The sequence below is a fragment of the Nothobranchius furzeri genome, chromosome 3 (assembly GCF_043380555.1).
Source record: "Nothobranchius furzeri strain GRZ-AD chromosome 3, NfurGRZ-RIMD1, whole genome shotgun sequence".
Taxonomy (NCBI): domain Eukaryota; kingdom Metazoa; phylum Chordata; class Actinopteri; order Cyprinodontiformes; family Nothobranchiidae; genus Nothobranchius; species Nothobranchius furzeri.
The window spans coordinates 53,226,087-53,241,028 of NC_091743.1; the positions used below are offsets into that span (position 1 = coordinate 53,226,087).

Below are 14,942 nucleotides of genomic sequence, written 5' to 3' on the forward strand. Positions count from 1 at the left end.
GACTGGATAATTTCAAATAAGGGCTCTCTCAAATCACAATACAAGGAACAATGAAAGATAAAATGGAATTTATTCTCAACCACATTGGAATCACAAAACTCGCATAGACAAGAATTCCAAAGTATTCCTTTAAATCTTCCCACTTCCACTGCCAAAGGGAGGGTGCCCGTTCTTATTTGAGCACAGAGAGATCTTTGTCTTCTTGTTAACTTACATTTGAGATATAATTCTGAATTATAATCCCTTTTAAATTGTACATAATTTCTAAGTTTTGGTTTATTCCAAATATCCTTCTTCCATTGTTCCCTGTATTTTACATCCAACTCCTGTCTGACACAATTAATATCACATTTTAAGTTATTTTGAAGAATTATGCCCATATCCAAATTTGCTAAAATAACTGAAATATCTCTAAACCATGGATGAAAATTTGTTTTATCCCAGTTAAATATTTTCTTGGTTAGCCTTTCCTCCGGAAGACTAACAAGGCGGTTCCATAAACGCACCATTTCACAACTCTGTTTAACTATACATGGAACCCATCCTGTGTCCCCCTCCACAGCTAACTTTGCTGCAAATTTTTGCACACCCAGAAAGCATCTTAATGCTTGGTGTTGAACAGAATTACATTCAAATATTTCTTTGGAACCCCAAACTCCTGCAGCATAAAATAAAACTGGGTCAACTAACGATTCATAGAGTTGTGTAAAGAAGTCCAAAGAATAACCAGGACCACTCGGGCATACCTTCAGGAAGACTTTGAATCAGCAGCTACTGTTGTTTCAAAGAAAAACTATAAGCAATGAACTGAACTGCCATGGCATCCATGCACACTCACTACGCAAGACTCCATTGTTGGAAAAAAAAAGAAGAAGGAAAGTAAGTTGAGGCTTGATTAAAGTTTGTGAAACAGCATTAGGAGAAGCCTGTCGATTACCCCAGCACAGTGGACTAGTGGTGCGAGTGTCCACCCAGAGAATGGGAGATTGTGGGTTCAAATCATCGACATATAAATATTGGACAACAATGGGTTTCCATAAGCTCCAATAACACGTTTTTGAGGCCAAATGGGAGGTGGCCACCACCGCCATTTTGACCGTGTCACAGGTTCCGTCAAGCCCAGACAATTCCACAAATTCCTTTTAATACACTTAAACAGAAGAGTGAGAAAAAAAATGCACCCCCCTCAGAGTTGTCATGAGTGTAAACTAGATAATTTAAACCAAAAACATGTTTTGGTACCAGGCTGTAAACATGTTTATTTCTGCTGTGAAATTGGTATTTTTAACATGGGAGTCAATGAGGATTTGCTCGCTTCTGACACCAGCCCCCAGCGGATGAGGGTGGAACTGCAATTTTTGGTACTTCCGGGTTGGCCTCAATTTTTGAGCCACATTCTGGGGGCTTGGTTCAAATACACAGTTGAGTCATACCAAAGACTTTAAAAATGGCAACCAATGCTTCCCCGCTTGACACTCAGCATTAAAGGGATTTGATTTGGTTTCCAAGTGCAGATGTGCCTGAAGTTCACTGGTTCCCCACAGGATGGGTCAAATGCGGAGAACAAAATTCACATACTACTGTGACAACTAATGGGACTTTATCTTAGAGACTATAGTATGGTCAGATGAAACCTAAATTTAACATTTTGGTTGTCATTCTACACACCATGTTTGGAGAAAATATAGCACTATCAATCACCTCAAAAACACCAAACCAACAGTTAAGTTTGGGGGTGGAAGCATCATGGTGTGTGGCTGCTTTCTAACAATACTGGCAAACTTTATTTAATTGAAGGCAGGATGAATGGACAAATGTACATTCTGGATATTCTTGATGAAAATCTGTTGCCATCTACCAGAAAGATGAAAATGATAAGAGGGTGGACATTTTAGCAAGACAATGATACCCAACACAAGGCCAAGGAAACAATTAATTGGTTTGAAAGTAAGAAAATGAAACTGCTTGAATGGCCTAGTCAATCACATGACCTAAATCCCATAGAAAATCAATGGAGAGAACTGAAGATCAAAGTTCACAAAAGAGGCCCAAAAAAACCTTCAAGATTTAAAAAAAAAAGTGTCTGTGTAGAAGAATGGGTCAGAATCACTCTTGAGCAATGCTGATGACTGGTCTCTCCATACAAGATGCGTCTAAAGCTGTAATCTCCAACAAAAGGCTTAAATAAAGTGTGTTCAATACTTATTTCCTGTGTTTTACTTTGTTTATTATGACTGAACATGTATACCTACATGTTCTGATTTCTTTGTATGAATTCAATATTTGGTTTGATGGCAACATCTGGTGCACATTTTGTCTCAATAGCCCACTTAGAAATGTGCTTACGCTACAGCTGCTTATTTCTCTCTAAAGGCACCAATTCACAAGTTGCTCCTCTTTAACTATTCTCCCAGTTTGCAATTACCACCAACTCTAAAGAGAAGCTAAATATTGCACTCTGTGTACCACACAGTACCTGAGTTTGCAACCTGGTAAATGTAATTCCTGCTCTAAATGTAAGCATGAAATCATATTTAAACGTGAACAAACTGTACCAGTGTGGAGAAACACCATATGGTTAATAACAGTTTGAAGAGGATGCTCACCCTTTACCAAAGACTATACCAAGTATTCTCTGGTTTTCTTCCATTTAGCCAACATCACACAGTTCTTTGATGTAATAAGTTGTTCTCAGATACAAAGATGTTTTCATGCAAACGTCTTAATGTGCTTTATACAGAACAAAATAAAATTAGAACCTACACGTATTAGGGTTATTTCCAAAATGAAATAAGACTTTACTCTTTTCAACTGTAACTTGAACTGAACCAAACACTTTGCAGTGTTTATGGAAGCAGTAGAGACTCACATTGCAGCACAAAAGGTTGCAAAATGTGAGTTTTGCATAATAAGTTCCATTTAAAATAAATTTCCTGATATTGAATGAACAGCTGTTTATATCATGATTATCTTTCAAAACCTAAACTGCAGTTGCAATTATAACTTACTTGCACAGCATCCCATCAATGGGTTGAAGTAATTTTCACTTCAGTGTTGATTTCACTGGTCAACAAAGACTTCAAATGAACTCGTTTTCCCTGTGATTGGCATTTTGCATTCATAGAAAGGATGTATAAGCCTGTAGTGAGTGGTGTAGGAGGAGGAAGGGATACACGAGTAAAGTGGGTCATAGAGAAAAAAGGCTAAGGAGATGAAGAATGAGCAGATATAGAAGTACTTCAATTTATCCAAGTACGGAGGGCCGATCGTTTTCCGGGTGAATGTCTATTATTGTGACCCAATCTACTCTAGAAGAAGTGGAAAACATAACAACTGGGCATCGATGAGCCTAAAGAAGACAGTCAACACAAATATCCTGTTTTGTCATTTCAAAAGCATTCTAAAAATACACCATCTACTGCTGGCTAAATATAACTAGTATAATCTCTGACATCCCATCATCTTAAGACGGTTCAAGGGAAAAAGCTAAATTTTCTTCACTGTGGAAATCAAGCATAGTCATGTGAATGCTAATTAGATTGTTACATCTTCTAGACAACTGTATTAGACAAAGCCCAGACTTACTACCTGAATACAAGTCCCTTTAGGGCTGCAGACCTTCTAGGATTGAGGCATCAGTATGCTTGATGTTTTAAGTAGAATTAAGCCAAGCGTTATAAACTCCACACCCTTGATTCTTCTCTTCGCGCAGTGAGAGATAATCTACTTGTGGACATTGACAGGGTTACGCTGATAAATGTGAATGCACATAATCACCATCACAAAAAGTCATGATAAAAATAAAAGAACAAAGGCAACACATATCCTTTCCACTCATATTTCTTTGTCAAACAAACCTTAAACGGATTTGAGTTCGAGACTAAAACCTTGGACGTAGGAGACAGCAAATGATGAACATGATTGGCAAGCCAGACCTGTGTTTGGGAAGGGTCTGGAATATTTTGTAAGGGTTGGAACAAAACATTACAACAAGAATGCTGTAACAATTGGAGAAAATGTTAAATAATTAATCATTAGGATTATTGATTAATCAATTACTTAATGTATAACAACATTAAAAGAATATTATTAAGAGCCAAATGCATTTGAAGCTTATTCTAGTTCTTACTGGGCAATACTTAGGGTATGTCATAAATAAGTTGGCACAGCTTTTACAGACAAAAAAGGAGGCAAATTTGTTTCTGAGGAAGTTGAGGTAGCCAAAATACCCAAGAAAACCCACGCAGGCACATGGGCGAACATGCAATTTCCAGAAAAGACAAAAAAAAAACCCACACTGCCAAGATTCTTTCCTGGCTCGAGAAGACAGAGAGAACCACCAAACCAATCACTGAGGGAGTTAAAGGGACTGTCTGCATTTTTTCAGTGTAAAAAGACTTTATGTAAAGTAACTGATAACACATGTTAAATATAAAAAGCTACAACTGTGTTAACTGCATGAGGCCCCAAATGTATGCTTTTCCCTCTCACTATGGCATTCAACTCAAGTCTAGTTAATCCAAAAGAGAAAAATCAAAGCAAGGAGAACAGCAACGATTAGTAAGTCTGGTCAAGGTTTATTGCCTCATTAATCGTTGACGAGATAAATGTGCAACAAAGGAAAAAAATACCAGGCTGGTTATAGGACAACTTGGAAAGTAAAATCTCTTAACAAAATCACAGACACTAAACCATTCACATAAAACAATTTTGTTGGTTGGCATCACACACCACCGTTAGCTTTGTATCAAATTATCTATATCGTAGTTCCCTTCCAACTTAATCAAATAAAAAAAGAAAATCACATTATAGTCTTTAGACAATTTGTTAAATAGGTGTTTTAAATGAAGAAAAATTAGCTCATTTTGTAGCTCCTATATGAGCATCTGTCAAAAATGCTTTCGCTATTTCTTAAAGGGGTCCTTGAACAATTTTTTTTTACAATAGGAAATTTTTCTCTAAGCCTCTTGGGGCGACGGTGGCACAGGAGTTAAGTGCTCACCCCGTAATCGGAAGGTTGCAGGTTTAAGTCCCGCTCAGTCTGTCGCTGTGTCCTTGGGCAAGACACTTAACCCACGTTGCCTGCAGGTGGTGGTCGGAGGGACTGGTGGCGCCAGTGCTTGGCAGCCTCGCCTCTGTCAGTGCGCCCCAGGGAAGCTGTGGCTACATTGTAGCTCATCCCCACCAGTGTGTGAATGTGTGTGTGAATGGGTGAATGACTGATTGTGTTGTAAAAGCGCCTTGGGGGGTTCCAGGACTCTAGAAGGCGCTATATCAAATACAGGCCATTTACCATTTACCATTTACACAGCGCAGGAATCTTTTTGGGCCTTAAAATAGCCCAGGAGTCGTGATGAATGGCCAAGTATGATCCATTAAAGCCTTACAAAGTAAAGACTGGCTAACCTCGCCCACTCAGCCAGAACATGATTATTAAATAGGCTGCAAGTGCGTAAATTATACAAATAACTCATTGGCAAGCTATGGATAATTCAGGCACTCATTCAGTCTGGATATTCCTAGTACATCATGGGATGTTACATATATGCTCAGACATTCATCTTCATTGTTTTGCTCTCATCTAACAAGGATGATAACAGTAGCTCAAACTAGCATTGTTCTGCATTACAGAGACCAAAAATTAAATATTGACAACATTGAAGTGGGTTGGGACATGCAAATTAAAGGGTGTGTGTCTATGCCTATGATGTGTTATACCAGCTTTTTTTTACAACTTAACCCTTTCTCTATGGCCATTACATTACTAATGTGCATTGGAAAGCAGATCGGAGACAGCACAGTTTTTGGTATGATACACCTCAAGTAAGCCTATATGCAACAAGGTAAATGTGGCTTTGAATTCTAGAAACCCCTTTAAGTAAACATGTTCGTTAAAGGTTTGACCAACAAATCGTGTTTTTTTTTTACCCAACTAGACTTAAAAACTGAACCCTCCCTTTTAATCACAAAAAAAAGTTAAGTTAAAAGGAAAATAAATGTCAAAACTAACCTGGATAAAAAGCCACAACTATAAAATCATAAAAGCAGATCATGGAGATAATCTTTATATGATCTAAATCTGCTACTTGTTTTAATCCAATTGGCTTAGAGTTAATAAAAGTCTTCATTGTGCAGAGTAAAGGAATCTTCTTGCACAGACAGCACCATTTTTCCTAAATATCCCCACTTTAAAAGTCGTTAAAGGACTATCTGAGGATTTATAAAAGAAGGCAAAAATGAAGTGGTGTCTGGAGGTCTCAGTAAGACAGCGGCAGTGGCCGATGAGCAAGAGATGAAGCCTGCTGTAATTATTCAATGCACCACAAAACGGCTGTAGCATGTCATTTTAAGTGGGTGGTGAGAGCTGTAGAGGAAAGACGTAACCCCAACTTTGGCTGTGTCCTTGGTGAGGATAGGGAGTTACCCTTGTTTTTAACCCGACTGACTAGATGAAGAAGAACAAGTGCAGCTTCGATGTGACTCGTTTCCTCTTTTTTTTGTAGGTAAAATGACAGTCATGGTTGTATAACCCATGACGTGGTTTTAAATATATATATTTATTTATTTTTATATCTTGTTATTACTATGCAGCAGCAACATCCCTTCACCTTTGCTTAACATCAGTTTCAATATCAACTGGAGCGCGCGCACACACACACACACACACACACACACACGTACAAAGAAAGGGGCAAATGTAGATTTTGACCATAGATTTCCACATGGAAAGATGGCTTTACCAAAATAATCTTATCATTTAGGCATCTAAAGATATCCTGTTAAGAATGGCATGGTCTCTAGAACATCTTCATCCACACAAAAACCCTCCAAAGCTCTAGAAAGTAAGCCTGGCCTGAATGTGGTGCTGTAACTAGGGCTGGGGGTAAACAATTATTTTTAAAAGGATTATTCTGACGATTATTTTATCGAATAGTCGACTATTCTAATGACTATTTAGAAAATTAATCTAATGATTATTTTTCTATTGCACAATTAATAAAAACCAAAAAATCTCAAATAAATTCCTCAAAAAAATTGATAAATTCTTACTGTAAGAGAATAAACACTACAGGCCTTCCATTTTGTATAACACTGCTTTTATTGTGTTGGTTGGTTATGTTCTGGTGACGTGTAGATCTTGGGAGTGCAGGCTGCTGCCTGAGAGGTGGTAGAAGATGGAGTGTCTCCATGCTGCTTTGTTTTGGTCACTTATGTGCGTGAGGCGAGTGGTCTTACGGGTTAAACCAAACTCAGGTGATATTTTACACTAAACCGAAAACCCACAACACTCTAAATGTAATAAAAGGGAGATCTACACCACAAAAAAGATGAACTCTAAACCAAAACGTAACAGCTTATCCAAACGCAAGAAGCTGTTAGCGAAGATGCTAACAGTAGCTTTACCAACATTAAGTTCAAGTTACCAAGTTTAAATAAACCAAAAACACCCAGCAGCAAACAGACCAGCACGGAGGAGAGACTGCTACCACCAAAACAGCTCTCCTGATGTCTGAAAGAAGCTCCTTAATGAAGGGAGAAGCGCTCCCGGTGATTTTCTACATCTGCGGTAGAGACGAAGCAGCGCATCTGACCCCGGAAGTTGTTGTCCGTTGCCGGGAGACAAAGGCGAGCAAAACAGGAAAATAATCTAGTAGTGGATGGACATTGTTCCGGGTCTTCGGTATTTGGCAGAGACGTTAGTGAAGGCGGAGAAGAGGGCGAACTAGAGGGAAAACAGGCCGATTCCTCCTCTATTTACAAACTCCTGGGGATGCAACAAGTGGGCGTGGTGCGTCGACTTCCGGATCTGACGTCGACAAATTTTTAGAATCGAGCCGTCGACTTCGTCGAGGCTTCGCTACAGCCCTAGCTGTAACAGTGAAAAATGCAAGACTATAAAAGTGTAGGTCAGCACTGCTTGGAAATCCTGCGAGTCTGAACAGCTGACCCACAATAGCATTTTCTTCTGGTTCCCAATCTGGTTTTCCATTGAGGCTGGTCAAGTATGTGTTGAATGTAAACTATATGTCAGTGTTGTCTGCTGACAAAAATATTAATAGTAACTAAAAATACATCTCTTGGGGCGTTTAAAGAATGCACTCTTGAGTTTTTACAAAACATTTTTTTAAAAGTTGACAGCTCCTGACATAACATGTTTTTAAAATAGTTAATTTAAAAAATATATATTGTTAAAATCAATTTTATTTCTGCACAATGTCAAATGTCCATTTGTTACAGTTTGAACTCAGTAGTGTTATGTTATAGTACCTCACCAGATTCTGCATAGTATTTTTGACCAAAATGTAATTCAATCCAGTTTTACTTAATTTAAGTATATTCCTTGCACCACCATCTGCAACTCCGCATGCCAAAAGAGATGCATCTTTCTTGGACATTTTAATTATGCACATTCATGCTATTACATCAGCTGAGTTGGGGCTGCTGTGAGTTACTCAAGCAGGTGTAGATCCCAATGTGGACCACAGCATCGCTTCAGTCCCATAAGGAAATTTATTTCATTCTGTTCAGCTGCATTCTCAAAATGGAGCGAGAGAGAAAGAGTGAAAGACCACAGGCTTCCACTGACAAGTGTCACTCACAGAAGACACATGCACAACACTTGGGCTACAGCACAGATGACCACATTTTTCAGCAACTTCCATGTGAAGCGATTAAAGAATCCAATGAGACCATGGCACAACAATTAGGTCTGAGGTGAAAGGATACTGATGACAAGAACAGGTATCACAGAGTAAAGAGGAGACTCTATAAACGACATTTCAAATACAAGCACACAAGCAGAAGAGACATGGAAAAGCACCAAAAAATAAAAAATAAAAATAACCCTCTGGCATCACATCTCAAGAATGTCAGCAATGAGCGAGTAGACCACATCCCAACACAAGAGTCAGAATCACATCCAGACCTATAGCGGTATTGGGAGTAAAAATAGGGACTGCTGTGTAATGCCTGAGAAAAGGAGGCCCTTCGTGACATCTAGCAAACATCTTCCATCTACATCACATGACACAATCTCACAAATGGTTCTGCAAGTGTTCCTTGACTCCAAAAGTTTCTCCAGAAGAAATATAAAAAAGGAGAACATTTTGAGAATAAAACTGGAACGGAACAAAAAACAAAAATTGTTGAGAGAATAAAACGGTGAAAACACGAAGCAACTTGTTTTACAGCACACTTTGGGCTGGGTCAGAGAAGACAGAAACAAACCTGAGCAAGAATGAGCAATATTGCAACGAGAACAGAGAACAGCGGAAACACATGGCTTTTTAACACCCATCCTAGCCAAAATGTGACTACAATCAGGAAGGCCAAAGTTAATTTAAACAAGGGTTAAGGCATAGATAAATAAATACATACAGACATTACTAATAAGAAGACCCGAGGCATATTAGGTTTAGCGTCTATAGGGTTAATATCAACAATGTGGAAAAATAACTAAAACAAACAAAAAAAAAACAGACAGAGACAATACAGACCAAACAACAACAACAGAGTGTGCAAACTGACTCTGTAATGCAGCTAAACAACTGGTCAAGCAGACTAGTCCAGTCCTGCCTATTTACTTCGCTTACGTTCTCCCTCCCTCCGCCTCCACAGGTCTATCTCATGCTCTTTTCCTACGATCACAGAGAACATGTCAGAGCAGCGGTAATAGGCCCATGACAAGGTGACCTGTGCCCCACACAGGATGGGCTAAACTGGGGTGGGGGGTGGGTCCCATGTCCCGTGTCCAGCCCTATGTTCTCTGCAGCCGTTTGTCTATCCCCCCCAACACCCAGGCCTCACTGCTGGCCAGCAAGAGGAGAGGGAGGCAGTAACGGCAAGCTGCCCCTTTCTGCTGGGCCCCTTGCTGGACTCTAGAGAGGGGAAAGAGACAAGGCAGGGAGAGTCTGTCTGTCTCTCTCTCCCTCACACACACACCCCAAAGGTCCTGTTTACGGCTACCCTGAATTTAATGAATGCTCATTTTCATAACATACAGAGATTGGTGAACACTGAAGGCGAGGTGGACAGAAATGGACAGACAGACATTTTAACATGTGGCAGGTGTGTGAAACACATTTAGTCCACAAGTCAAGTTACATAACTTTCTATTCAACACTGTCTCTCTCTTTCAGGAAATACTTTTATTAAAAACAAACTGTGACACTGACGTAGTACAAATTTTTTTTTTAAACTTTAGAGGGACATTTTCTGCTTTGAACACTCTGTACATTAGTATTTTCAGCATAACCTTGACCTAATATTGTGTGTGCGATTTCTGAGTAGGAACCGCCAAATGAGGGAGGTCATCAAAGACATATGTGAGACTGGAAGATGTCATTATTTTTGCAAAAACCATACATGAAGGAGGGTCTTCACAAAACAATAGCTGCCTTCTTTTTTGCAAGGTCACACAATGAAGGAAGCAACCAGTCACAGTTATGACAAAAATGTGTGTGAGCCACTAAATGTATGAACTGAAACTACACATAAGAATGCAACACGAAAGATAAAGCCAAACAAACATCCGCCCCCTACTGCCTGGATCCAGTAAAACTTTTAAGTCTCTCCGAGGAAGCTTATTCCAATTTGTGTAATTGGTTATTCGGAGTAAAAAACAACAACAAAGCTACCTTGATTGTAGGTGTAGGTGGGGCTTTGGGTCCAGCATCCCGAGTGTGCAGACACTGCTTTCAAAAATACATGACATCCACTTTAAATGGGATGTCATGGCATGTCCTTCTCAGAGGCCTAGAGGTATGACTGTTTGCCCTGGGACTGGGAAATCGGGGTTCAAATCCACAGCTGGGTCATATCAAAGACTTTAAAAATGGGACCCTATGCCTCCTAGCTTGACACTAAGGCCTCTTTTAGAAAACAATGCCACCAATTTGCTGCAACATTGTAGCGGCATCATGGAGCCTTAGGTAATTTATAAGTGGTCAGACCGCGGCTGTAATGTGGTGCTAAAATGTGTCTGTCCCCATGCAGTTTCTGGTGATCTGACCTCCTGCTCTAACGGAGAGATGCTCTTGGAGCTCTGGATCAGTCCAGTTTATCATCTCAGCTTATTCTGTTAACAAAAGTGAAACTTAGGGCCCATTTTTACTTTCATTTTTAATAGTTTAGGCTGGAGCGTGGCAGTAACTTCCAAGTGATCATGGCATCTCCCTCTGTTGCACCAAGGAGTAATATGCATTCACAAGTCTGGCATTGCGGTAATAATGCTACCAAGCGCGGCAGCATGCCACCACAGCGCGTTCATAAGACACACTGTGGAGGTAGTATTACACTGATTTGCCAGCATTGTGTCTTCTAAAAAGGGCTTCAGTTTTAAGCGGTTGGATTAGGGGGTTAAACCACCAAATAGTTCCTGAGCATAGCCACTAATGCAGCTCCCCACTCCACACAGGGACTGGTCAAATGCAGAGATGTAATTTCACCAGTGTGTGATGATCAATCAATCAATCAATCAATCAAAACTTTATTAATCCCAGAGGGAAATTAGAGTTTCAGTACACACAATTCAGAGATCAGACATACACGGGCAAGACACATGACAAGAATTGGTGACTAATGGAACTTTATTTTGTGTATGCAATCAATCACAACTCTTACAAAGGTGTGTGTACCGTATTTTCCGGACTATAAGTCACACTTTTTTCATAGTCTGGCTGATCCTGCGACATATACCAAATTATGTATACCGCGCTGCTGCGGACTGGCTCCGGACCACGAATAAGCTCCTCTGCCCCGCCATCACCTGCTGGAGACAGTGGCGTGCTGCTGCGCCTGCGCTCTTTATTCTGTTATTGTTACCGGTACTTGTCTTGCAATGTGAAATGCTTGGTCACAGATTTTGTAAGAAAAATAATAAAATTTCCCCCCAAAATACGACTTATAGTCCAGTGCGGCGAATGCTTTTTTCTTCATTATACATTTTATGGCTGGTGCAACTTATACTCCGGAAAATACGGTAAGTCTTTTGAGCTATAACATCACCAACCTTCAAAGGATGGACTCAAAAAGACAGAAACCTGTTAACTGAACCCCAAATCCCTGTGGCCTTTAAAAGTTGAAATTCTGATAAAAAGTTTTGCAAATGCATCATTAAATATTCAAAATACATTCTGAGGCAGGAAATACATTTTTCCTGAATCATTTATTCAGCTGGTTTATGAATGAGTCAATACTGTTGCGAGAAAATGTTTGAAGTTCATTCACGAAACTAATAAAAATATGATTTTGGGATCACCAAATGTGCTTTTAATTTCAGGCTACTAAGGTAAAATTCATAATAATTCTGATTTATTTACTGTGGTGAACTGTGGCAAAGTTCTTTGTGCAAATTATATAATTGCAGACAAGTTGATGGTATATAAAACATATTAACAGAAATGTAGGATGTGTTTGTGACGTGACAAAAAGCCCTAACCTGCTCGTTATACTATAATCTAATGTTTGTACTTGGATAGAGGATCTCCAAAAAAAACATGATCTCATGTATTTAAACAAATAAGTACACACATGTTAGGTTATTTAAGTTACTTAAAATTCATAAAAATAATTGTGTTACATGGAAAAACTTAAAATTAGCTTAAACTGATTTAATATATTTAACATATTTCAATTCACATTGATGGTTGCATTATACAACAATCAAGCCGTAGACCAAGCAAGTTTTGGGAATGTCACATCATCAATTCACCCTGACACTTGTTTACTTGTCTGACATTCATGCTCACACTGCATGAGTGACTTAATTTACATAGACCAAAGAAATGGTCAAAGGTCATCAGACTGCAAAAACCCCAGAACAATTTATACCAATTATCAAAATGACTTTAAGTTACATTATTAGTAACGTGATATCACAGAGTTCCAACCTAAAGGTCAATTTAATCATGTATGAAAGAAAAAATAGCTTACCTGGAGATTTAGCATGTCCTTGCACAATATGTAAGACTCAAAGGCTTTCTTGAGTTTTCCCAGGTTGTTAATCCTGTTCAATAGAGAAGCAAAAATGGTATGTCGCAAGTGTGCCTTTACCCTAGGACCTGACCTGCAGTTGCTCTGTTTATGTAACACTGAACTATTTTCAACAGCAACACACACTCAGAAGTAATCATGCAGCAAGTACATAGGTAAACAAGCTGATAAAACATCAGAGATCATCTGTGTCTGATATGCTCATCTTTGGCTCTTAAGCAACAAAAATCCCAATATTTCAAATCACGACTTCAGCATTCCTCCAGTGGCTGCGAGTTTCATACCTCAGCTCAACTTTTCCCCATGAAGACGGAGTCCGAGTAGCTTTTAATCCTCCTTTAGTAGTCAATCGTCGTCGTCCTCATGCTCGTGCAAAGTGTGTCCTCGTCAAGTCGACCAAGTGTGAATTAGCTTCAAAGACTCACAGCCGCGCTACGCTAAACTCAGAAATAAACGCTAGGAGACTTGCTAAAAAACGCCAAACTCATACGCCCTTTCAGACGCTGATACACACATACACACACACACAGCATCGGTCGTAGTAGCTAGCATTAGCGTGGCTTAGCTGGCTGCTTTAACTCTAAACGCGGCAGAGAGTTGTAACAAATGAACAGTTCTGTGGCCGCGAGGCACGAACCTACAAAAGGAAAACGCAAACTAAGCACCTCTAACGACCAAATACTCAAGCTAACATTCGAAAAACTCAAACGCACCTACAGTAGTACGACGACAAATAAGCTACGCTTCCTTCTTCGGGACCCAAATAGATGGCCATTACTTTTTGTTATGTACCGCCCCCTTCCTTGGATCTCTACGGGGAAAAAGGGATTTCCCCCTCAACCCCTACGATAGCCAATCAGAACTAGGCTTGGCGCATGTCCTGCATTCTGATTGGATGAATTTTTTGCTTGCCTCTATTCTGCTTGGTCTGTTCCGGTGCTCGTAACTCACAGTACCACCCATTCAAACAGGGGTGTGTCGTGACGTCAGAGGTAACGAAGAGGTAAACAACTTTGACCGCGTGAGGTTTAAAGCAACCTCGTTTTGCCACTGTCGATGTAGGGCTTGTGAGCGAGGCTTAACGTGTACTCACATCACATTCGGTGTCTCAGTCGGTGGGAACCTGCTTCGTGAAGCCCTGGTTTCCACCTGCACCAGCCTGAAATGTCTTTGTTCGCATCTGCAAGCGCAGCTCACAGTGTAAAAAAACTGAACCAGCTACCGTCGACATCACACAGCTGAAACTTTACAATCTACACTGCAGAGGTTTAAATCTAAAAAAATATGCATTTTGCTTCACGTTTTCTTTGACGCTATTCAGATGTGTGCAGCGTGGCGTGCGTATTTCAGGGGTGTGTCTGCTCTGCGGTACGGTGGTAGGTAGGAAAAAGGCGATGCCGTTGCATGTACACAGCATGAGAAGTGACCGATAATCTTCAAAGAGACTTTTATTCTAATCCCACATCCTATTGGTAGGACACATCCTCGGTAGATTAAATTATCTGTCCATCAACCTATTAACTTGTGAATTTTGACTATTGATTGTTATGCGCACAGGATTTCTGATATGGTTAAGGTGGTGGTGGTGGTGGTGGTGGTGGTGTGTGTGTGTGTGTGTGTGTGTGTGTGTGTGTGTGTGTGTGTGTGCGCGCGCGGGGGGGGGGGTGGGGTGGGGGGGGGTGCATAGACAGTTTAATGATGCAAAACATAAAACAACAAATTTATGCTCATTAGAAAAGTATTTTCGTGTTTGATGATTTTTTTTCTAAGGTAAATTCTCATTTTACTCTATCAAGTGATATAAAACTGAATACAAAGTCTATTTTTCTCTGAGTTAGCTGTGTTGATCTCTTTCAGTATCACCAAACCTGTTCTAGTGACATAACAGGTAAGAAATGTGCCTTAACAGTCCTAACTGGCTGTAAGTAGAACACACAAGAATGAACTAG

General features: G+C 39.9%; 1 protein-coding gene across 1 annotated transcript in view; it reads right to left on the reverse strand.

Moving 5' to 3' along the window:
- The window catches only part of LOC107385536 (vitamin D3 receptor B), a 31,093-nt gene extending 17,583 nt beyond the window's left edge, over nucleotides 1–13,510 (reverse strand). The window contains exons 1-2 of the mRNA XM_015959480.3: nucleotides 13,278–13,510; nucleotides 12,934–13,006 (exon numbers count right to left, since the gene is read on the reverse strand). The gene's annotated coding sequence lies outside the window, so the exon portion shown is untranslated. The remainder of the gene's footprint in view (nucleotides 1–12,933; nucleotides 13,007–13,277) is intronic.
- Between the last annotated feature and the right edge of the window lie 1,432 nt (nucleotides 13,511–14,942).